This window comes from Hevea brasiliensis, chromosome 15, assembly GCF_030052815.1.
Source record: "Hevea brasiliensis isolate MT/VB/25A 57/8 chromosome 15, ASM3005281v1, whole genome shotgun sequence".
NCBI lineage: Eukaryota > Viridiplantae > Streptophyta > Magnoliopsida > Malpighiales > Euphorbiaceae > Hevea > Hevea brasiliensis.
The window spans coordinates 3,952,807-3,980,150 of record NC_079507.1 but is presented as its reverse complement, the minus strand read 5'-3'; the positions used below and the strand labels follow the sequence as shown (position 1 = coordinate 3,980,150).

General features: G+C 34.7%; 1 pseudogene; it reads left to right on the top strand.

Annotated features, from left to right (window-relative positions):
* The window catches only part of LOC131169172 (uncharacterized), a 128,588-nt pseudogene that overhangs the window by 24,159 nt on the left and 77,085 nt on the right, over nt 1–27,344 (top strand).

Below are 27,344 nucleotides of genomic sequence, written 5' to 3'. Positions count from 1 at the left end.
CATGCTCCATCTATGACTGAACCAGGAGACAGGAGGGAACCTGCTCCACCAGTACCAGGTGCACCAGCCACATTTTAGCAAATGGCTAAGTTCTTTAGACAGATGGCAAGTGTTATGCCACCACCTCCACATCAAAAATCTCATATGGAGAGACTCAGGAAGTTTGGAGCAGTGGATTTTCTGGGCAAAGGGGAAGATGATTCTATCACAGCTAAAAACTGGTTGGACAGAGCTGGAAGAGTCTTGAAACAACTTCATTGTACTCCAGAGCAGAATTTGGAAGCTGTTGTATCACTACTACAAGATGATGCATACCAGTGGTGGGATACAATAACTAGTGAGGTGCCACCAGAACAGATAACTTGGGATTTCTTTCTCACTGAGTTCAGAAAGAAGTATGTGGGCAGTGTATACTTGGAAGAGAAGAGAAGGGAGTTTATTACCCTACGCTAGAGACAGCTGACAGTGGCTGAATATGAAAGAGAATTTGTCAGACTGAGCTGCTATGGGTGGAAAATAGTCCCTAATGAGGCAGAGAGATGCAAGAGATTTGAGGAAGGACTCAATGATAACATTAAAGTAATAATTACAGCCTTGGGGATTACAAAGTTTACCAAGTTAGTGGAAGCTGCACTGAAGGTTGAAAAAGTTAGAATGAATGAGTAGAACAGAAGGGACAGACAGAAGAAAAGAGGTCAGGGTCAGACCGGTACATCTTCTGCCCCTAGTAAGAAATTCAAAGGTTCGCCTACTCAGAGTTTCAGTAGAGCACCAAGTCAGGGTCAGTCACAGAGGCCCAAATCTCAGTTTGCACCAAGGAGAGGCCAGTCCACCCCTTCAATGGCTAGCTCTCCAGGGACAGGGTACAAGGGACCAGCCCTAACAGTATCTGTTGCTTGCCCACATTGCCAAAAATGGCATAAGGGTGAATGTTGGAGGCTGACAGGTGCTTGTTTACGATGTGGATCTACAGACCACCTAGTCCGAGATTGTCCTCGCAGAACTGCTACATCCACTCCAAAGATCAATCGATAGGCCCGCCTCCACTCCAAGGGGTAGAAGGTCGGGTAAGGCCGAGGCGGCAGACTTCACGTAAACCCGTGTCGAGTGCGTGGAGAGAGCGTATGCGTAAAACCAGCCAAAGCCTATGCTATAAGGGCACAGGAGGAACAGGATGCTCCAGATGTCATCAAGGGTACGTTCCTCCTTTATAATACTTTTGTGCATGCATTAGTGGATCCTGGATCTACTCATTCACATATTTGTAGCAAGTTGCCCGTAGAAAAGGAAATACCAGTGGAGGAAAGTGACCAAGACATCCTGGTCACAAATCCGCTAGGCCACAGTGTGGTAGTAAACAAAGTGTATAAGGGCTGTCCATTGAAGATTAAAGGGAAAGAGTTCTCAGCAGACTTAATCGAACTGCCTTTCCATGAGTTTGATGTGATTTTGGGAATGGATTGGTTATCCCATCATCAGGCAATAGTAGATGGTAAATTGAAGAGAATCTCTCTGAAAACTGCTGAGAACGAAGAAATAATAGTAGTGGGTAAAAGGATAGATTTCTTGTCTAATGTCATCTCAGCTACAGTTGCAAGGAGATGGTTGAGAAAAGGGTGTGAAGCCTATCTGGCACACGTGGTTGACACTAGGCAGGGTAAACTTAACTTGTCTGACATACCCACAGTAAGGGATTTCTCTGAGGTATTTCCTGAGGAATTGCCTAGTTTACCACCAGAAATGGAAGTTGAATTTGCTATTGAGATTATGTCGGGTACAGCTCCCATTTCAATTGCTCCGTATAGGATGGCACCTGCTGAATTGAAAGAGTTAAAAATCCAGCTGCAAGAATTACTAGATAAGGGGTTCATACGCCCTAGTGTGTCACCTTGGGGAGCTCCGGTACTGTTTGTAAAGAAGAAAGATGGGACATTGAGGTTATGTGTTGACTACGAGCAGTTAAACAGAGCAACAGTGAAGAACAAGTATCTGTTGCCTAGAATTGACTATCTGTTTGATCAGTTGAAGGGAGCCGATGTGTTTTCTAAGATTGATCTGAGATCAGGGTATCATCAGCTAAGGGTTAAGGATGCAGATGTGCCTAAGACTGCATTTAGAACCCGGTATGGGCATTATGAATTCCTAGTGATGCCATTTGGGTTAACAAACGCTCCAGCAGCATTCATGGACCTTATGAACCGTATCTTCCATCCATACTTAGATCAGTTCATAATGGTCTTCATTGATGACATCCTGGTGTATTCCAAGGATAAAGCAGAACATGATGAGCATTTAAGAATTGTTCTGCAGATTTTAAAAGAGAAGAAATTATATGCTAAATTGTCCAAGTGTGAGTTCTGGTTGAATGAGATTGCATTCCTTGGACATGTAGTATCAGCTGAAGGGATTAGAGTGGATCCCAAGAAGATTGAAGCAGTGATGGAATGGAAGCCTCCCAGAAATACAACTGAGATCAGAAGTTTCTTGGGGTTAGCTGGATATTATAGAAGATTTGTAAAGGGATTTTCCCTGATAGCTGCTCCAATGACCAAATTACTACACAAGAATATGAAATTTGACTGGAATGATAAGTGTCAAGCCAATTTTGAGAGGCTGAAGGCTATGTTGACAGAGGCACCAGTGTTAACACAACTAATGTCTGGAAAAGACTTTGTAGTCTACAGTGATGCCTCACACAATGGGTTAGGGTGTGTACTCATGCAAGAAGGGAAAGTGGTCGCATATGCTTCTAGGCAGTTAAGGCCACATGAAAAGAATTACCCTACTCATGATTTAGAGTTAGCAGCAATTATCTTCGCATTGAAGATATGGAGGCATTACTTGTATGGAGAAAAATGCTACATATACATAGACCATAAGAGTCTAAAGTATCTGCCAACCCAGAAGGAACTTAATTTGAGACAAAGGCGATGGATTGAATTTCTAAAAGATTATGATTGTGTAATTGACTATCACCCTGGGAAGGCAAATGTAGTCGCTGATGCTTTAAGCAAAAAATCTATTGTAGCATTAAGATCTCTGAATGCCCAATTGTCCTTAACTCATGATGGAGTTATTTTGGCTGAGTTGCAAGTGAAGCCGAATCTGTTACAACCTATACAGGATGGGCAGAAGGCAGATGGGAAATTAATGGCTGTTATGGGCAAAATCACTGAGGGGAAGGAAACTGAATATGAAGTGAAAGAAAATGGGTGCCTGTACTATAAAGAAAGAGTGTGTGTTCCAGATGATAAAGAACTGAAAACTAGTATTCTGAAAGAAGCACATAACAGTGTGTATGCTATGCACCCAGGAAGCACAAAAATGTACCATGACCTGAAACTCTGATACTGGTGGTCAGGTATGAAGAAGGACATAGTTGACTATGTAACTAGATGCTTGACATGTCAGCAAGTCAAAGCAGAATATCAAGTTCCATTAGGTTTGTTACAGCCCATAAACATACCTGAATGGAAATGGGACCGAGTCACTATGGACTTTGTCAGTGGTCTACCTCTCACTCAGAAGAAGCATGATGCAGTATGGGTGATTGTGGATAGGTTGACCAAATCAGCACATTTTCTGCCAGTTAGAACTGACTACTCACTGGAAAAGCTAGCAGAATTATACATCAGTGAGATAGTTAGACTACATGGAATTCCACTTTCCATTATATCTGATAAAAACCCGAGGTTTACATCTAGATTTTGGAAGAAATTACAAGAATCCTTGGGCACACAACTCCATTTTAGTATGGCTTTTCATCCTTAGACGGATGGACAGTCAGAAAGAATAATCCAGGTAAATTTTGAAACTCATTGAGTTATTGTAAACAATAATTGAACTGATAATGATAATAATAACCGAACATATGTGATAGGTCCTCGAGGATATGCTGAGAAGTTGTGTTATTGAGTTTGAGGGAAGTTGGGACAAATACCTTCCACTGGCAGAATTTGCATATAATAATAGTTATCAAGCTAGCATACAAATGGCACCCTATGAAGCACTGTATGGGAGAAAATGTAGAACACCTGTATGTTGGACTGAATTGGGTGAAGATAAGCTAGTGGGGCCAGACCTGATAAAACAGACAGAGGAAAAGGTAAAACTGATAAAGGCCAATTTGAAAGTTGCCTCAGATCGATAGAAATCCTATGCTGACTTGAGGAGAAAAGACATTGAGTATGAAGTTGGCGAGAAAGTATTTCTCAAAGTATCACCGTGGAAGAAAGTGTTGAGATTCGGGAAAAAGGGAAAATTAAGCCCTAGGTTCATTGGCCCATATGAAATTATTGAACGTGTGGGACCAGTAGCCTACAGATTAGCCTTACCATCTGAGCTGGATAAGATACATAATGTGTTCCATGTCTCGATGCTCAGAAGATACAGATCAGATCCTTCACATGTCATCTCAGCAGAAGAAATTGTGGCACAACCTGACCTGACATATGAAGAAGAACCAATTAAAATCTTAGCACGAGAGGAAGAGCTCAGAAATAAGACAATTCCACTAGTAAAAATCCTATGGAGACACCACAACACGGAAGAGGCAACATGGGAGAGCCAGGAGACAATGAGGCAACAGTTCCCTCAGTTCTTCACATCAGGTAAATTTCGAGGACGAAATTTTTATTTAGAGGGGAAGAGTTGTAACATCCCCACTGTACGTATTCTATACATTCTATTGCTCCAGTGGCCAAATAACAGTCCAGGCAAGTCAGGATGTCTGGAACTACACTTCGGTGATGGTGAACAGATATATAATGATGAAATAAATAAAAAGAAAATACAAGAAAAATCAAAGAAAAATGAAAGAGAGAAAATGAAGCTAAGTTAAACGAGCCGGCACCGCAGCGATGGTGACCGCACTGGAAAGGCCGTTGCCAACCCCAGGACAGCGGGGAACCCTCTGAATCTAATTTTGAGGCATAAATAAAGGTTTATTGAAATGTAATTGACACTAGAAATATCAAGAAAAATTAGTAAATTAGTACAAAGAAAAATGAAAAATCGAGAAACATATAAAAATCGGTGTTACCGAAAAATCGAGAATATAACCCGAAGTGGGGTATTTTGGTCATTTGACACCTAGAGTTGCCTTTTGACCTCAATCTCCATTAAAAATAAATGATATTACACTTTATAAATGTCATGAACAATTAAATGGTGATACATTAGGTAAATAGTGAAAGAATTGAGCAAAAGGTGCAAATAATGAAAGTTTAACTAATTAAACATTTAATTTAGAGTTAGTGCTCCACTAACTCAAGCCTTGAGACATTGATCTAAGCCATTAGTGGGCAGAAACCACTTCATCTTCAACCTTCCACAAACCAGCCAAATTTCCACCATGGAAGAACTCCATTGCCGCACCTTGCTCTACCTCCATGCAAGCATGTTCTAGCCATCCTTTCCACTTCTTTCCTTCATTAAAGCTTGCATACTCATCTTGGGGAAGATATTGGCAACAAGAAAAGCAAGATTTGGTGAAGTTTTGATAAGCTTCAAAAGTGGTAAGTGTCCAAAACCTCTCCCTTGCTTTAGTAAACCTTGTGTTTAGGTTGAGGTGAGTATTTTGGTGAAGAGAAATGAAAGAAATAGTGAGAAATGGACTTGTCCATTTTTAGCAGCCATGAACCTTTGTTGAGCTTGAGTTATTTTTACTTCTAATGAATGGAAATGAAGGTTGATTAATTCAAATGAAAGTTGTAGTAAGTTTGTATCTAAGTATGTGCATGTAGTGTTTGAATTAAGGGTGTGAAATGGAACCTTGATGCCTTGAGCAAACTGCCATGTTTGGCAGCCCCTAATAGCATGAATTTGTGTGTGAACATGTAGTTATTAATGAAATATGCTAATGTTAAATTATGGGCAGCAAGTGTAAGTGACATTGAAGTATAATTATGTTGAAGTGTATGTGTAATATTGATATTGAGATGTGTTGAATTTTGGTGGAAGTGAGTGTTGAACTTAATGGTGAATTGTGTGCATTGAGCAATTGAATATTCTGCCCAAAAATTGTTTCTGGAATTGTGTACAATATATATATATATGGAAGTGTTATTGATTGAATATTGAAGTAATGAGGAGGAGAAGGAATATCAAATTGGAAGTGTATGTGCTTTGTGCAGGTTGTGTATTGAAGGCAGTACCTAAATTAGGCCATAAGTGACAAACTGTGAACCCAATTGGTATGAGGCCAATGGGGGGGTGAAACTAGACACCAAATAGGCCAACTTTCATGTAGAAATATTGCCAAAATTCTGCCTAGAAACTGACATTAAAAATGACCAAATCTGGATTAGCAACCTTGCAACCCAGATTTTTGACCATATGAATAGTTGTCCTTGGGATGACCTTAACTCACTCAAAACAGGTCCAATTGACCTGAAAGTTTTACCATGGTTACTTAAGACATAGATCTACAATTCTTATGAAGACACCAAAGCCTAGAAATGGCCAGAACCAAGTCAAATGGCTTGCAAAATTTCGGGTACAAAAACTGTCGAACCAAAAGTGACCTAAAATTGACCAAATTTTGCACTAAAGGTGCAATCTGTCCAACTTTAGTAAATTGACCATATCTTGGTCTATACAACTCAGAATGACCTGAAATTTTGCCCTGCGTGCAATAAGACATAGAGCTATAATTTTTCTTCTTTTGACCAGAAGCTAAAAACCAAGAGAAATAGGACTTTAAGCTAGACCAATCTAGCATATAAAAATTAAGAATTTGACATTTTACATACAATGATGTTTGAAGCATTTTGGCAATGAATGCCAACTTGTAAAAATGGTAAATTGCACTATATTGGCAGCATATTGAGATATAAATTGTGACATATTGATTCTAGAAACAACTTATCCATATTACCTAAAAAGGTCAACATATGCATTGACTTGTGAATTATATAATAGTTAGTAAACTCCAAAAATTAAAGAATTAAACAATTAATTTATAATGTGCCCTGGTTTGCCTAGTTGACTAGTATGGATAGGTTGGCATGCCAATAGGATTCTGACAGCTGTTCTGTAAATGGCTTCATGTCATACTGTGTTTCTACGGCTTATTATGCCGCACTGTGACTTTAATAGCCTACGGCTATACATATTGTGTATTTATTCTTGGCTTATCGCCAGATTGACTATATGGCTTCTTAGCCACATTATTTGCACACCGGGAGACACTTTGTGACCGATGGTGTGACGGCCCGAGGTACTAGGTACCCAATGCCAATATATCTGTTTATCCAATCTGGTCAGTATATAGGCTACATGGGCAGTAATTCAAGTACTATTAAATTCAAATACATAAATCCACTCTACTGACATACAGCACCACCAAAAATTCGTAAACACTTTATTTACTTTATTTTAGTGTATATTTCTTTATATTTGGCACCACTAAGCAAAATTGCTTAGCGCGTTGCTTTTGTAACGCGTAGGTATTGGAGAAACAGCTGGGGAGCCCAGCAGACCAACGATCGGGTGAGACATCAGATCTGCACAGGAGTCCAGAGTCATCTGCACTGCATTGCATACATGGTAGGACTTAGGATATCTTGTATTTTGTACTTTTGTTGTATATTTGAAATTCAGCCCTGTACTTTGTAATGTTATGAAAGCTCTAAAGTTTGTAATATCTTGTACATATTAAATAACATGGAGATTTTCTGGATATATTTAAATTATTATGGACTGTATTATGAAACTATTTAATGACTGTAAAAGTCTATTGGCTTTACTGAGAAATAGAGACTGTGAAATATTTGAGATTTTGATATCATCATATTAAACTGTTTTCAACAGGTTTGGAAGGACAGTTTATCCTAAATATAGACGGCACCTTGCCAAATTTTTATTACCAGTCTTGAAACACTGATTTTATTTAAGTATGACAATAGTATCAGCATGATATGAATATTACATAAAAGACTTCTTAAAATCAAATTGAGTTTAAGAAATGAAATAATCACAGACTAGGTGTTCCAGCACGCCGTGTAGCACGCCTTGCTCGGCTATACTGTAGACGGGTGAGGGGTGTTACATTTACTTTATTTTAATTTTTAAAATCTTTGCCTATTTATATTTTTAGAACTTATTATTATATTTTTTATTAGATTACATTTAAGTTTATAATTAAGTTAATATTATATGTTAATAAAATAATACATAACTTTCATAAAAATATGATCTAATTAAAAATTCTTAAATTAATAAATATTTTATTTATATAATCAATTAAACTAATATTAAAATTAATATTTTAATTTAAATAATTAAATATAATATTATAAAAATATTACAACATATATAAAAAATAACAAAAAATCATATAAAAAAATTAAATTACAAATTTTTATAATGTGGACATAGCAAAAGAAATAAATAAGTTGACACACACACCCACACTCACACACACGCACATATATATATATATAAAAGTGTCATCCTGATTAGTAAATGAATAATAATGACAAATAAAACATAAAAATAAAAGAAAATACATGTAAAATCAACATTAAAAGCTTATTTTGATATGCATCCATAAATAATTTCGTTTCCTTGCTATTATTACTTTTTTTTATTATATTTTTATAGTCGATGCTATTTAATTTTTTAAGTTTTTAGACTCAAAAGTCTCTTTGTAATATTATAAGAAATCAAAAATAAAAAATCTACAGAAACGTAAACAAAATTTGAGAATTAAGACTTATAAAATTTAATAGAAATAATTAAAAATAGAGTAAATCAAATAACAATTTGAAAGCTGAAGAAAGTTTGATAGTTTTCAAATAACACAAAATGTTTATTATATAAAAGTAAAATGAGAAAAAAATTAAAAATAAAATTAATTCAATCATTGAATAATTTTAATTTAAAATAAAATTACACCATTAATTTTGAATAAGTTTAGCCATTTATTGGTCATAGATCATCGGTCATCCTATTCCTTCATGTATTCCTACTTTTGAATGTCTTCTAGGAAAGCAGATTATCAAACTTGAGGTTGGCCTTTCCCATATTTCTAACCTTTAGTTGTTAAATTTAAAATTTCATTCCTTTTTATTGTCTCTAATTGTATTTATATGCTTGTAGCATCTTTAATACTAATGATGTTTTTTTCCCCTGGTTCAGCCTCCTAATGGTACCTCCTCCTATGGAACTGGGGAAGTTGGTGGACCGCTTGTGTGGACAGGGAAGCGAGCAAGTCATTTTAATTTGTTTGCCATTTCCACTCTGAATTTACATCACACTCTTATAGAGTTCTCAAAAGAACTCTAGTATTTAGAGATTCCTAGCACCATATGCCCAAAACTCCCTTTCTACATTCATTTAAAAAAATCTTCCAAATCCAAACCTAATTAGGAAGTCTATGGCATGATCCACAACATCTAAATATAAGTAGTTTCATCTTAAAAATGTAGGTTTCACGTGGAACACAGATTCATTTGATTATGGTCCTGAAACTATATCCTTGTATCAATCACATCCTTGGGTGCTAGCTATTCTTCCAAATGGAAAGGCACTAGAAGTTCTTGCTGACACCACACAATGTTGTGAGGTAATGAGAATTACAACAAACTGTTTAAAAATCTTTAAGCTCACTGTTATATCTAATTTACTGTCAACAATCTATAGCCAGCAGATTGATTTGACAAAGGAATCAATTATTCAATTCATTCCTTCAGCCTCATATCCTGTCATTACATTTGGTCCATTTGCTTCACCCATTGTTGTCCTGAAATCTTTATCTCATGCATTTGGTAATTTACTTGATGCTTTTAGCCTTTTCTCTTTGAATCTAATTATTTCCTCTTGCACTAAATTTTTTTGTGCACATGTTGTGTTGGGTTTGTTGTTAGATTTACGTTCATACTTCATCAGACATACAATATATAGCCTATGGAATGAATTTTAACCTTTGAAAATTGACTGATGAATATTTGAATGTCTTATTTTGCTCTTAATGAATGAATGTTAAGTGTGAAAATATATGTTTGCTTCATGCATTTATATCAGTTTGCAGTCATCACTGTACTAGAAAGTCCTTGTCGACAAGATGGGTTATAGAGTTTGCAATAAGGGAATGGGAAATTAGAGGACAAAAGAAGTAATGAAAGGAAGATAACTACAGGTATCTACCACCTTATTGTGTATGGCATCACCACTCCCTTGGTTTTTAACTATCTTTGTTTGATAAAATGTTATGTGTTACAAATAAGACTTCTGTGCTTATTATTCTGCCCTTCCCTCTCTAATTGGCAATGAGAATTGTGGAAAGGCTATCCTTTTTAGTAGTTTTATTAAATATATATATATTTTTTTTTTGTGTTGTGCGGGAGAAGTTTGTAAAACTTCAAGGGACAGTTAATTGAAGGCCTACAGTGAGTTCAGTAGCTTGTAAAGCTATATGCACAACCTTCAAGCGCATAAAATGTTGTTTGTGGAGAACATTTGCTTTCCTTTGCTATTTCTAAGAGTTCTGTCTAAAAAAAGCGAGTTTGTGTGCAAAACCTTGAAAGTACGATTGAATGGGGTTCTATGGGCATAGTAGCATTCATCAATGTTGTAGGTAGGATGTGCATTATTCGGTTATAACTAAATAACTGAATTGTACCGATAAAATTCGGTTATTTTGGTGAGAATAAGTTCGGTTCGGTTTAAATTTTAATTAATAATGATAAAAACTTTGGATTTTAAGTCATCAATCCGGTTACCTTTGATTTGGTAACTAAACTAATCGAAATAACCCAATTTATATTCATTAAAATTTTGTTAATAATATAATTTATAATTATTATTTTTATTATTTTATAGTAATATTTAACTTACAATATTTTCTTATATATTAAATCATATTTATTGTCTTTTTTTAAATAAAAAAGGATTGTAAATATATTTTTATTAATATTTAATTAATTAATTGATAATATAAAATTTATATTTTATTTTTTTATTAATTCGGTTTTATAACCGATAATCAATTAAATATTTTCAGTTTCAGTTAATTTTGGTTTTTCTCTTAATTATGATTGGGATTGATTAGGTTAATAATTTTAGAGTCGGTTAACAATTCAATTAGTTGAAAATTTAGTTTGGTTAATCGAATGCTCACCCCTAGTTATAGGAAGGCTTCTAAACTATGGCCAATACATAATCTGTTGGCCAATGTATACAAGAATTTAACCTTTTGACATGACATTTCTTGTTTTGGAATTAGGTATTTATAATCACAATGAAATGGTTCTTTATTTGTTGTAATAGCCATAATAGTTGCTACTCACAATGACAAAAGGGATGAGAAATAGTTAGGTAGTGCATGAAGTCGAGAAGAGAAGTGGGAGAAAAGAAGGGGGGGAGGGGGGGGGGGGGGGGGGCGGTGGTGTTGTTTGGTGGCATACCATAGAAGTGGCATATAAGTGGCTTAGGTAGTTATGGGCTAGGGTGTAAATGATCAGTCTAACAATTCATTCTCCATTTAAATTTGTGTGGATGCCTATATCAATGTCATCCAAACAAACTCTAATCTACCCATTTATGCAATTGGTGATAGATTAGTAGTGGTGGGGGCAGCACCTATTGATTGTTTTTTTATTCATTTAATACCCATTAGTATGTTCCACTCTTAGTTCGAGCTCTATCTTGGAACTTAAATTTCAATTCGATTCATCGATGTTTTGGTTCTGATTTAGTTCAGTTTTCGGTTCTTCAGTTTCAATTCAGTTATGTACATTTCTAGTTCTTGAAACAATTTTATGTCATTTTTCCGATACAAGTCATTCTTAAATTAGCATTTAAGCTCTAAAATTGATTTAGTTATTAATATACAATGTATCATATAACACAACTTTTAGCTATTTTTAAATTATATAACCCTAATCTATAAGGTTTATATATATTTGGGATTAAAGCTTAGTTGCTATATATAATGTAGTTGTACATTTGTATCATAGAGTATACCTTTTAACTGCTTTTTAATTATGTAATTTTTATCTATAAGATACATGTAAACTTAAAAATTATAAGGTGATTTAATGTATTTATAATTGTGAGGAATAGTGTTTTCATTGATTACATAAGAGGTTTACACACCAACGCCCACACTCACACACACACAAACACACACACACATATGTATATATATCTCTTATACTATCTAGGAATTCTACAATAGGTAGGAATCCTTCTTTAATTAGGATATCCTATACAGATCGACCTCTATAACACTCCCCCTCAAGTTGGAGCAAAGATATTTATCATTCCAAACTTGTTACATAAGTAGTCAACCCAAGCTCCATTCAGAGCTTTTGTAAATATATCTCCTTATTGCTTTCCTATTTTAATGTGCCGTGTTGAGATGATCTCTTGTTGAAGGTTTTTACGGACAAAATGGCAATCAATCTCAATATGCTTGGTCCCTTCATGAAATAGAGAATTAGAAGTAATATGAAGGGTAGCTTGATTATCCCACCACAATTGTGCAGGCAAAGAGGTCTTAAGGCCAACCTCATCTAATAATTAAAGTATCCACATTATCTTATACACTGATTATACTATAGCTCTGTATTCTGATTCAGCGTTACATCAAGAGACTACACTCTGCTTTTTACTTCTCTAAGACACCAAATTACCTCCAATAAATACATAATACACAATAGTTGATCTTCTTTCAGCCTTAGATCTTGCTTAGTTTTCATCTTAAAAACACTCAATATTCAAATGCCCATGATTACTAAATAACAATCCTCTCTCTTATGCTCCCTTAAAATAACACAAGATTTGTCCTAAAGCTTCCTAATAAGCATCAGTTGGGGAAGACAAACTGACTCACCAAATTGATTGAATATGTAATATTAAAACGAGTTACTGTAAGTTAGTTCAATTTACCCACTAGCCTCTTATACTTTTCTGGATTTTCAAACAACTTACCATTCTGTGTTACAAGTTGCAAATTTGGGATCATTGGTGCACTGTAAGGCTTAACACCTAATTTTCCTATTTCTATCAATAGATTAAGAACATACTTTTGTTGAGACAAGAAGATACCTTTCTTACTTCTCATAACTTCAATATCCAAAAAATACTTTAGCAAGCCCATCTTTTTTTTTTTTTTTATATTGGACTTGAATGAAGTGTTTAATGGATGAAATGCCTGCAGAATCACTTCTAGTGGTAACAATATCATCCATTTACACTACCAGTAAGTCTAGGGTAGCTTCAGATTGTCTATAGAATATTGAATGATTGCATGTACTTTTCTACATACCAATCTCTTTTACTTCTTCATTTATCTTTCAAACCAAGCTCGAGGACTTTGTTTCAAGCCATAAAGCAAACTTTACCCAACTTTCCTAGATCAATAAATCTTAGTGGTTGCTCCTTATACACCTCCTCTTAAAGATCAACGAGAAGAAATGCATTCTTGATATCTAACTGATGCAAAGGCCAATCATATGTAGCTAGTAGAGAGATAAACAATTGAATGTCTTTTGGCTATAAGATGTGCTTTTAATCTGGCTATAGAACCATCAGGATTCATTTTCACTTTAAATACCCATTTGCAACCAATAACTTGAAGGAACGGAAGCGTGAAAAACACAAGATTATACCATTGAATTCAAAAATTTTCACCTAGGGTCACATGCACCATGCAAGATTTATTTTTATCTATTTGATTTCAATGATAAACAACATATTAAAACTCTTTTAATATGTTTTTGGATCTGTATTTGTCATTTAAGATTTTAAAATTAATCAGATTAATTTTAGAACCCTAGATTAAATCAAGAACGATTACACTAACCTCTTGATGTACTGCAGCGTGTCTGCGCCTTTGAGATTCATCTTCAGGACACCAAATGTTGTCCCTCTAGCTTGTCCACACCAAGAACACCTATGGCAGCCCTTGAACAGCCTCTAAAGCTTTTTCTATTAATTAGAAATTCAAGTTCTGCCTTTTAAGAGATTAGAGATGTAAACAGGATACTAGAAACAATTTCTAGTGTTCTTAATTCAAGAGATTGATGGCTAATCTCTTTGAATTGATGAGAGATGAAGAAGAATAGTTGGAGAGCCTCAAAGTGGCGTGACAAATGAGAGGAGAGGCTGCTGGTTGCTTTTTCTTTTCATAACAACACTTAAATAGCTAGGTTAACACATTAAACCCTTGCCACATGTCACCTTTTGATTAGCTCTAGGTTTAAGTGACCCAATCACATTGTGCCAAGTGTCAAACCTATATTTAATCTTGATTTTAATCATCTTACATGATTAAAAAACATTTGGCAAGCTTATGTGTAATCCCATATGTCACCATCTCATGGTGCCACGTGTCACACTGTGAAATGACCAAAATGCCCCTGTGTCTTAATTTTGAGTTCTTAACCCAAAACAATTATTTTCTTCTTCTAATTAATTTATATCAAATATAAATTAATTAATTAATCTCTATTAATTAATTTCTCATCAATTAAATTCATATTTAAACACTTTAAATATAAATTTAATTTATACTACACATCCAATAATCTAGATTTGGTTTCAAGTCATGCTAGGGACTTTGCAATTTAATTGCAAACCAAACCTATTTAATTAATCAATTAAACTCTTTAATTAATTAATTAAATCATATTTAAATAGGTGATAACTTGTGTATGTGTGTGACTTACTAGACTCATCACTAATTGGCAATGAGACATGATATCAACTCTTAATATCATCAGAACTCTTTCTTACCATAAATGATTTCTCTAAATCATTTTATGAACCTCATAGACCATGGTTAACACCTAGCATAGCATGCCATGGCCACCCAATTAGTAATAAGATTTACCTTAAATGAACCTATAATCATATGTTACCATGCACTAGAATCTCTCTGTTACAAAATCCCAACTCAAGCTGGAGTCATAGTTTATGTCAAACTCCTTTTGCTATGAATATTATGTTCTCTTTTAATTCCAGTTCTTGATTAAAAGATTTTTCTCATCGAAACTCTTTTACGAATAAATCTATTTGTCTGGCCAGAACTTGAAACATCAAGAACAATTAAATGAACATAGGATTTTATCTCTATTTACTTAGAGGAACAGATTCCATCTTGATCAACACCTACCTCCATATATAACTAGTAGGAGCCAACACATGCCCATATACCCATACATAGTACAAGTATGAAAGCGATTATCAAACTCAAACTACCTATATACAAGATAATCTGCTATCTCAGTCTAAAGATTATATGCAATCGATATGATTTATGATAAAACATTGACAAGAGTAAACTCCATGTGCTTGTCATAAGTGTCACTGGTTCGGCCTACTTATCATTTATAAGTGCCTATCATGTTTGTTATATGGCATGAGACTCACCATTCCATCTTATTTATATCTCATATAAATAACTTGGGAACAAACATGAATACAATCTTTCTGGATAAGTCATGTCCTTATTATGAAGTATCCTCGATTGTGAACCTATTTATGATACTTTGTGCTAGAAATATTGTCACTCATATTCTTAACAACTTAAGAATAATATTTCTAACAAAATATCAATGGACCTTTTCTATTACACATAAATATATTATGTAAACGGAAAAGTGGAAATGCCTTTTATTAATAAAAATATGTACAAGATACATACTAAATGATATGCTCTAGGGCATACTACTAACAATCTCCCACTAGCACTAGAGCCATTCATTACAATATCTTAGACCTATCTTCTCAAGATGTCGGTCTAACTGAGTCTGTGACATAGGCTTAGTGAATGGATCAGCTGGATTTTCAGCTGATGCTATTTTCTGCATGGCTATATCGCCTTGCCCAACTATATCTCTGATAATGTGGTAGTGCCTTTCTATGTGTTTGGATTTTGGGTGAGACCTTAGTTCCTTAGCCTGTATGACTGCTCCATTATTGTCACAGTGTAGTGGAACTGCTGACTCAATGGAAGTAACTAATATAAGTTCTATCACGAACTTCTTTATCCAAACAGCTTCCTTTGCAGCATCTGATGCAGCAATATACTCAGCCTCTGTAGTGGAATCTGCAGTCGTGCTCTGTTTGGACACTTCCAACTGACTGCACCTCCATTACAAATGAACACATATCCAGAGGTAGACTTTCTATCATCGATATCTGATTGAAATCAGAATTAGTATAACCATCCAATTGCAAGTCTCCACCTCCATAAATCAAGAATAATTCCTTAGTTCTTCTCAAGTACTTAAGGACATTCTTGATGACTATCCAAAGGTTCCAAACCTGGATTGGATTGATACCTGCTAGTCAAACTAACAGCATATGCGATATCTGGCCTAGTACACAACATTGCATACATTAAACTTCCAATAGCCGAAGCATATGGAATCTTGGCCATCTTATCTCTTTCTTCGGGTGTCTTTGGAGACATCTCTTTAGAAAGATGGATACCATGTCTCACTGGTAACAATCCTCTCTTGGAATCAAGCATGTTAAACCTCTTTAACACCTTTTCCAAGTATAGACTTTGGGATAAACCTATTATTCTTTTCGCTCTATCTCTATAGATGCGAATCCCAAGAATATAGGTTGCTTCCCCTAAGTCTTTCAAGGAGAATGTATTGGACAACCATACCTTTATAGTCGTCAACATACCTGTGTCATTACCCATCAACAGTATGTCATCCACATATAAGACAAGGAAAGTGATAGCACTGTCACTAACCTTCTTATATACACATGGCTCATCCTCATTTTTGATAAAACCAAAGGATTTAATAGCTTCATCAAAATAGATGTTCCAACTCCTCGAAGCTTGTTTCAACCCATAAATGGATCGCTTTAGCTTGCATACCTTGGAACCATCTTGGGATTCAAAACCCCTAGGTTGTTCCATGAAAATGTTTTCTTCAATGTATCCATTAAGAAAAGCTGTTTTGACATCCATCTGCCAAATCTCATAATCATAGTATGCAGCTATTGCTAATAAAATCCTAATTGATTTAAGCATGGCAACAGGCGAGAAAGTCTCCTCATAGTCGATTCCTTGCATTTGGCGAAACCCTTTCGCTACTAGCCTTGCCTTATAGGTCTCTACCTTTCCATCAGAACCAATTTTCTTCTTGAAAACCTATTTGTTCCCTATAGGTACAATACCTTCAGGTGGGTCAACAAAATCCCAAACTTGATTCTTATACATGGAATCAATCTCGGATTTCATAGCATCAATCCATTTTGAAGAGTCTATATCTGATATAGCTTCTTCATAGGTAAGTGGATCATCTCCATGATCTACTTCTTCATGAGTAGACAACTCTTGTTCTTCTTCATGAAGAAAACCATACATCACTGGTGGGTGAGATACCCTGGTTGTTCTACGAGGAACAGCTGTAGATGTTTCATCAATGGGTATAGGTTGACTAGATGGATCTATATCCATCCGATGCATTGGTTGGTCAGAATTCTCCAATTCTAACTCTATTTGCCTTCCTTTGCCTCCTTCTTAAACAAACTGTTGTTCAAGAAATGTGGCATCTCTACTTATCACAACCTTTTGTGAAGTAGGCAAATAAAAATAATATCCAAAACTATCTTTTGGATATCCAACAAATCGACCTTTTTCTGATCTAGTCTCCAATTTATCAGTGTTCAGCTTTTTGATATAAGCTGGACAACCCCAAATCTTAACATGCTTAAGACTTGGTTTTCTTCCATGCCATATCTCATAAGGTGTGGAAGAAACTGATTTTGATGGAATCCTATTCAGAATATTCAAAGCTGATTCTAATGCAAATCCCCAAAAGAAGATTGGCATATCAGTATAGCTCATCATACTACGTACCATATCTAATAGGGTACGATTTCTCCTTTCAGAAACACCATTCAGTTGTGGCGTTCCTGGAGGAGTCAGTTGAGAAACAATGCCATGCTCTCTCAAGTATTCATTAAAATTCAGTACTCAAATATTCACCTCCACGATCTTATCGAAGAGCTTTAATACTCTTTCCTGTTTGATTTTCTACTTCAGATTTAAATTCTTTGAACTTTTCAAAAAATTCATGTTTGTATTTCATCAAATACAAATACCCAAACCTTGATTTATCATCAGTAAAGGTAATAAAATAATGAAAACCGCCTCTAGCCATTTCCTTAAATGGTCCACATACATCACTATGTATTAACTCCAAAATATTTTCAGCCCTTAGCCCTTGTCCAATAAAGGGTGATCTAGTCATTTTTCCCTGAAGGCAAGATTCACTAGTTGGAGTAGGCTCAGAGCCCAATGAGAATAAAATCCCCATTTTCTCCAATTTTGCAATCCTATCTTCTGCAATATGACATAACCTTAAGTGCCAAAAATATTTTGAACTTGAGTTGGTTTTCACCATGGCATTGCATTCTTTTAGATTGCTATACTCTGGGCAGTGGAAACACTTTCTTACTGGTCATGGAAACACTTTCTGTTGGTAATGGAAACACTTTCCTGTGCCTTTATCAGCTTTGGTCTTCCTTTTCTGTTTAGCTATTTTCTTGGAAGGACCAGGAATCTAAGGTTTCTTTTTCTTATTGCCCTTCTTCTTGTTGGACTTTTCAGCAGAAGAAGATGCAACCAAAGCTACCTCTTTTCCTTTATTGCCTGGCATATTCTTTTGGGCAATAACCAGCATGTTGAGTAAACCAGTTAAGGTGCATTCCTGTTTAGTCATATGGAAATTTGTCACAAAATTCCCAAAAGACTCGTGAAGGGATCAAGGATCAAATCCGTTTGCGCTTGAAAATCCATGTTGAAGTCAAGATGTTCCAACCGCTCAATCACCGAATCATCTTGTGGACATGATCCCCAACATTACATCCCTCAGACATCCTCATACGGAATAGCTGTCTAGATATCTCATACCTAGCATTCCTGCTGTGCTCACCATACAACTCTTGTAGGTGAAGGAGGATCTCACTCGCACTCTGCATGTTCTCATGTTGCTTCTGTGACTCATTACTCATAAAAGCAAGCATGTAACACTTAGCTCTCATATCATGCTCCTTCCACTTGTCCAAAGTTTCATGTTCCTCTTTTGCGGCCTCTGGAGGTAAGGGACCAGGAACATTTGAATCTAGAACATATCCTATATGTTCAAGGTTCAGGACAAGTTTCAAATTTCTTAGCCAATCGCATGATTAGGTCCTGTCAACCTGTTGTGATCAAGTATGCTTGCAAGGATATTGGATGGTTGTGGTTGTTTTGTGCTCATTTTTATCAGAAAATTAACTGCAGAAAATAACCAGATTAATTAGTAAATGTATCATGTAATTAACCAAAATGATTATGGTCTTTTAATCAAATTGGTCCTCCCACTAACTTAGCGAATCCTACACTTCCAAAGTAGAAAACGGAAATCCTAGTTGGATGGATTTCTAGTGGGTGATTGAATTCTTATAATTCTATTGATCATCCTCAGGTACATCCATTATTGGAATTACAATAAACTATAAGTGAGCAACTCCTTGCCCATCACATCTCATGTGAGGTTCAATCCTTTACCTAGCCCCTAATGCTCAAAATCTCAGGTACATCCATTATTGACTTATCTTACATTAGTTAAGTTGATCCCATTGAGTCAGTAATTATGCAAATAATTTTAATGTCCTCAGGTACATCCAATATTGGCCACCAAACCATTTACATATTTACAACATCTCATGCTTAACAATTATTCTTAAGAAAATCTCTTAAATTAATTGCATCTCATGCAACTATTTAAAATTTCTTAAAATAATTGCCCCAATGGAGGGCTTATGTTATAATTACTTTAATTATAGCATTTCCAACTTAATCATTTGTTTGGAAGATTTTATAGCCATCCTAATTACTATTAAGGTCTCACTTTGCACATTATCCATTTAGCATGCATATATCATATAATTGCATACATTCCCATACATCTCATGCATTCATGGATAAGCAGTAAATATGGTATGATCATGGACTTTCTAAGGGATTCAATTCTGAGCCACCAAGAATTGAATCAGGGCATTCCTAGGTGCATTTCATTCATTCATTTTACAAGAGTTGCTGAAGGAGTACATAATCAACACTTGATCTTGAATTCCTCCCACTAGTCCCACCAATGCTCTTGACCTCCTTGAACTTCTTGCAATCCAATATTACATAGTAATCCTTGGCATACCAAGGCGAATTTACAAGAACTTAAATAAATGAAATTACAACCCAAAAAATATTACAAACTTAATAATACATACCCAAAATAAATTAAAATAAATTAATTAATTTACAATCCCAAAGAAACATAAAAGAAATAAATCCAATCACATTGGTCTTTTATAGTCCATGATCATCCATCATGCATATCACTATTTAATAATTAAATAAAACATACATACTTAAATTAAATTGAATATCTCATATTCAACTTAAAAATCCAGATTTGAATATGATTCAAATAAATTTAAAAATTCAGATTTGAATCTCATTCAAACAAATTTAAAAATTCAGATTTGAATCACATTCAAACAACTTCAAAAATTCAGATTTGAATCACATTCAAACATTTTTTAAAAAATCAGATTTGAATCACATTCAAATATTTTTTAAAAAATCAGATCTGAATTTTATTGAATCAATTTTAAAAAATCAGATTTAAATATGATTCAAACAACTTTAAAAATTCATATTTGAATCACATTCAAACAACTTTAAAAAAATTCAGATTTGAATCACATTTAAACAATTTTTAAAATTCTGATTTGAATCATAATTTAATTGTGTAATAAAAATTCTAATTAAACAATTTAATTAGACATAAGATAAGCTTTTAGATCATACAACAATTGTAAATTAAAAAGCAAACCTTGCGCCACCATGATGAAGCATTGTTACCGCCACCTATGGTGGCTTCACCTTGTGTGCCGCCACACATCCATTGCAACCAGCAATGGATCAATCATCTCATGATCAAATCACACAATTAAATCATATAATCAACAATCTAAATGGCAAATATAGTGGCTCTGATACCAATTGAAGGCAGGCGTGAAAAACACAAGATTATACCATTGAATTCAAAAATTTTCACCTAGGGTCACATGCACCATGCAAGATTTATTTTTATCTATTTGATTTCAATGATAAACAACATATTAAAACTCTTTTAATATGTTTTTGGATCTGTATTTGCCATTTAAGATTTTAAAATTAATCAGATTAATTTTAGAACCCTAGATTAAATCAAGAACGATTACACTAACCTCTTAATGTACTGCAGCGTGTCTGCGCCTTTGAGATTCGTCTTTAGGACACCAAATATTGTCCCTCTAGCTTGTCCACACCAAGAACACCTATGGCAGCCCTTGAACAGCCTCTAAAGCTTTTTCTATTAATTAGAAATTCAAGTTCTGCCTTTTAAGAGATTAGAGATGTAAACAGGACACTAGAAACAATTTCTAGTGTTCTTAATTCAAGAGATTGATGGCTAATCTCTTTGAATTGATGAGAGATGAAGAAGAATAGCTAGAGAGCCTCAAAGTGGCGTGACAAATGAGAGGAGAGGCTGCTGGTTGCTTTTTCTTTTCATAACAACACTTAAATAGCTAGGTTAACGCATTAAACCCTTGCCACATGTCACCTTTCGATTAGCTCTAGGTTTAAGTGACCCAATCACATTGTGCCAAGTGTCAAACCTATATTTAATCTTGATTTTAATCATCTTACATGATTAAAAAACATTTGGCAAGCTTATGTGTAATCCCATGTGTCACCATCTCATGGTGCCACGTGTCACACTGTGAAATGACCAAAATGCCCCTGTGTCTTAATTTTGAGTTCTTAACCCAAAACAATTATTTTCTTCTTCTAATTAATTTATATCAAATATAAATTAATTAATTAATCTCTATTAATTAATTTCTCATCAATTAAATTCATATTTAAACACTTTAAATATAAATTTAATTTATACTACACATCCAATAATCTAGATTTGGTTTCAAGTCATGCTAGGGACTTTGCAATTTAATTGCAAACCAAACCTATTTAATTAATCAATTAAACTCTTTAATTAATTAATTAAATCATATTTAAATAGGTGATAACTTGTGTATGTGTGTGACTTACTAGGCTCATCACTAATTGGCAATGAGACATGATATCAACTCTTAATATCATCAGAACTCTTTCTTACCATAAATGATTTCTCTAAATCATTTTATGAACCCCATAGACCATGGTTAACACCTAGCATAGCATGCCATGGCCACCCAATTAGTAATAAGATTTACCTTAAATGAACCTATAATCATATGTTACCATGCACTAGAATCTCTCTGTTACAAAATCCCAACTCAAGCTGGAGTCATGGTTTATGTCAAACTCCTTTTGCTATGAATATTATGTTCTCTTTTAATTCCAGTTCTTAATTAAAAGATTTTTCTCATCAGAAACTCTTTTCTGAATAAATCTATCTGTCCTGGCCAGGAACTTGAAACATCAAGAACAATTAAATGAACATAGGATTTTATCTCTATTTACTTAGAGGAACAGATTCCATCTTGATCAACACCTACCTCCATATATAACTAGTAGGAGCCAACACATGCCCATATACCCATACATAGTACAAGTATGAAAGCAGTATCAAACTCAAACTACCTATATACAAGATAACTGTGCTATCTCAGGTCTAAAGATTATATGCACTGATATGATTTATGACAAAACATTGACAAGAGTAAACTCCATGTGCTTGTCATAAGTGTCACTGGTTCGGCCTACTTATCATTTATAAGTGCCTATCATGTTTGTTATATGGCATGAGACTCACCATTCCATCTTATTTATATCTCATATAAATAACTTGGGAACAAACATGAATACAATCTTTCTAGATAAGTCATGTCCTTATTATGAAGTATCCTCGATTGTGAACCTATTTATGATACTTTGTGCTAGAAATATTGTCACTCATATTCTTAACAACTTAAGAATAATATTTCTAACAAAATATCAATGGACCTTTTCTATTACACATAAATAAATTATGTAAACGGAAAAGTGGAAATGCCTTTTATTAATAAAAATATGTACAAGATACATACTAAATGATATGCTCTAGGGCATACTACTAACATAACTTTCTTAACAATAGCCAAAGGCACTAGTTTTCATGTACCATTTGTATCTAAAGCCTCTATTTCTTCTTTCATAGTAACACACCAACCAGGATGAGATAATGTCTCAATAACAGTTTTAGGGATATGGATAGAATCCAAAGAAGTAATAAAACATCGAGGAGAGGACAAATGATCATAAGACACAAAAGAGGAAATAGGATAAGTAAATGTACATTTATCTTTACAGAGAGCAATGGGAAGATCTAGAGTAAGATCATGATCAGTGATAGTAATCGCATCTTTCGATGAAGAAATTGGTGGTCTAGAGCCTCTAATCTCCTCATGATTGGAAATGAAAAGGTTGTATATAATTCATATTATATATATATATATATATATAATTATACTAAAAGTATATAATATATCTAAAAAAATCATAGAAAAACATATATATAAAATCGGTTCTCGGTTGGGGACTCCTGAAAACCATACACAACTCTACCCATTAGTACCCTTTTATAATGGCTAAATAATTTGCCACCTTTACACTGATAGTATGAAGGGCAATACCATATAAGAATTTTAGAAAGAATTTATATTCAAACATTAATTGGTTGTGTGTTGGAAGGCAATATATATGTGTGTATAGTGCCTTGTTGATGGAGGGGGATGATTTTTTTTTCTTTTTGGGTGGGGGGAGGTTGGTTTACACTAGTGTTAGACTTAGGTTACTTCTCTCTCTCTCACCATAATTCCTCTTATAGCCTTAATTTCTAATTGCTTAAGAACCATAATGCTTTGTGGGCTTTCATTTAATCTGCCTTTAAATTTTAATACTAGTAAACATTTGTGACAAAATAAGTTCGGTCAAAATTTTTCTTGGTATGTAATTTTCCTCAATGCTTTTTGGTTAAACTTAAATAGAAGACTTGTATTTGCAAATTTTGTCATAGCATGACTACTAATAGACTAATAGTTGGTAGAAATGGTAAAGGGGGGAAGCCATGGGTTGAAATCCTAACATCATGTTAGACAAAGGTCATGGCATTTGTATCCAATTTTTAGAAAAAAAAGAAAAAAGAAAAAAGAATGGTGAGTTTACTCAAAGCATTAAACAATTACATTTGACAACTTGCGTAGTTTTATGTTATCAACAATGCCATTGGAGCTATAATTCTAGTAAGAGGGTTCGTGAGGTACCGTATTAATGCATTATGTCAATATGTTGGCCACTATGGGATCTCAAGCTAGATTGTTTTTTATTTATTTATAACTATGGAAAGTCAAGTTTTAATAGTTCCCTTTTGCAAAATTTTGTCTATTGCTTTTACTATAGGCCTTTGATAGTTAGACATCATATATCCTTTCTTCTTGTTGTTGAGCCTTTTGCATTTGTAGGTTGGCAAAACGTGCACGAAGAAGGGCATTCCTTGTGATGTCATATGGATAGACATTGACTAAATGGATGGTTTTCGCTATTTCACATGTGACCAGGCATGTTTCTCTCAGATCCTTTGGATGATAGATTTGTAACATCCTCACTTTAGCTAGTCCGTATAGTCTATTATTTCGGCGACCAATGTCAGTCCGAACAGCTAGAATGTTTGAAATTATAATTAGACTAGAGTGAGGAGTTATAAATAAACCAAATAATGCTCATAAAAATCAAAGAAAATTTTTAGGAATGAAATGCACTAAGGTTAAATGAGCCGAAACCTTAGTGATGAGTAACTCGAAGGGAAAGTGACGGTGAAGGCCATTAACAACCCTAGACCCGGGGAAAACTTCATTAAATAATTTTTGGGACCTCAGGGAAGGATTATTGGGGTTTCCATGACAATAGAATGTTAAGGAAACACAAGAAAAATTTAATCAATCGGTACTCACAATTTTAGCTCGTTAAGCCAAACGGAGGGCATTTTGGTCATTTCGTCTTCAGAGATGATTTTTGACCAACTTGTTCCATTAAATAAATAATTTATATGACATAAAATATGAATAAATATTGTTAAAAATTTAAATGAAATTAAGTAGACAAAAAAAAGGAAAGAAAATGAAGATAAATAGGATTTATTACTTCATGCTTATGTAAACATTAGGTAATTAAAATGTTTGGACCAATCAAAATAAAGAACCAACATAAAATATATTAAAAATAGAGAAAAGGAGGCAGAATTCTAGACATCCTCATCTTCTTCAAAACGTCCCATATGCTCTCCCTCACTCCTCCATTAACAAGCTTTCCAAACCTTCATTTCCCTAGTTTTCTTTCAACAAAAATCCTAAGTGTCAACACAAAACCTTGATATTTCTTCTTGGTGAAGCTCTTGGGAGCAAAAGGAAGTGTAAAGGAAGAACTCTAGCAAGTTTGAAATTTCCTCCATTAGAGGTTAGTGACTAAGAGATGTCTTATGGAATGTGCTAGAACAAAAAAGGGTATCTATTAGGTACATACAAGTGTTGAAAGATATGTATGAACGAACAACTACTATTGTGCTCATAGTGGGAGGGGACACAAGAGATTTTTAGATCTCAATTGGATTACAAAAAGGATCAGCCATAAGCTCTTACCTTTTTACATTAGTTTTAGATGAATTAATGAAACATATACAAGAGAATATTCCTTGGTGCATGATGTTTGCGGATGATATTGTTATGATAGATGAGACACGAGAAGGGGTCAATAGAAAGTTAGAACTTTGGAGAAGTACTCTAGAGTCAAAGGGTTTTAAGTTAAGTAGAACAAAGACAGAATACATGCATTGCAAGTTCAGTGAAGGCCAAACTGGTGATAGGGAAGGAGTTAGTTTGAATGGAGTAGTACTGTCCCAAAGTAATCATTTTAAATATCTAGGCTCAGTCCTTCAAGTAGATGGGGGATGTGGGGATGATGTTAGTCATAGGATTAAAGCCGAATGGTTGAAGTGGAGACGTGCCACGGGAGTTTTATGTGATCATAAGATTCCCAATAAGTTGAATGGAAAATTTTACCGTACAGCCATACAATCGGCTATGTTATATGGTAGTGAGTGTTGGGCACTGAAAGAGTCATATGCGTCTAAGATGAGAGTTGCAGAGATGAGAATATTAAGGTGGATGAGTGGCCATACTAGACTAGATAAAGTCCGTAATAAGAGTATTAGAGAAAAGGTAGGAGTGGTGCCAATTGAAGATAAGTTGAGAGAAGGGAGATTGAGGTAGTTTGGTCATGTGAAGCATAGACATACGGAGGCTCCAGTTAGACAAGTAGAACACATTAGGTTAGAGGATAGAAAGAAAAAAAGGGGTAGACCTAAATTGACTTGGAGGAGAGTAGTACAACATGACCTAGAAGCATTACACATTTCTGAGGATTTAACCCAAAATCATTTAGAGTGGAGAAAGAAAATCCATATAGCTGATCCCAAATTTTTCGGATAAAGGCTTAGTTGAGTTGAGTTGAGTTGAGAGGTTAGTGACTAAACTCACTCATTCTCTTTTGATTCATGTTAAAGGAGTGGAGTGGAATGTAAATTTGCATGAAAATTAAAACTATACCATCTGCAAGCTTTTCTTAAAATTTTGGCAGTTTTGGGATAGGTAGGGTTTGAAGATTTTCCTTGAATGGAAGTGGTACTCTAGCTGCCCTTAACATTAATCTATTGATTAGGAAGGTGAAATGCAAGTGAATGCAAAAATCTAGAATGGTGGAGCTAGGGTTTGGGTATGAAATTGAGATTTTGATCATGCAATGGTGAAAGCAAGTTTTAATGGTCAATTAGTGACCATTTAGTTATGTGTGAATGAGAATTGAAGTGGTTTGTTTAGTGAGAATTGAAGTTAGTTTTGCAGCCCTTGGTGACCTGCAAGACTAGGCATGAGTCCAGTAGGTTTGGGTAGCAATAACTAGAGTTGTAGAGGTTCAATTGGTGCAAGGCTAATTGGACATGAAACTAGACATATAATGGCACAACTTTGGTGAAGAAACCATGCCCAGAAAACCAAACCAAGTTGACCTAAAGATTGCCCTAATCTGGGTGACCTGCATTCTGCCTGGGCAAAATGACTAAATAAATAGTGTTTAGTCATTTGGTCATAACTCAGTGTAGAAAGGTCTAATTGGTCTGAAATTTTACCAAAAAATAGCTGAGACATATACCTACAACTTTCATGAAGAAACCTAACCCAAATTTTGACCACAACATATTCAAAAGGTGACTTGCAATCATTGCACAAAACACTGTAGATTTGGT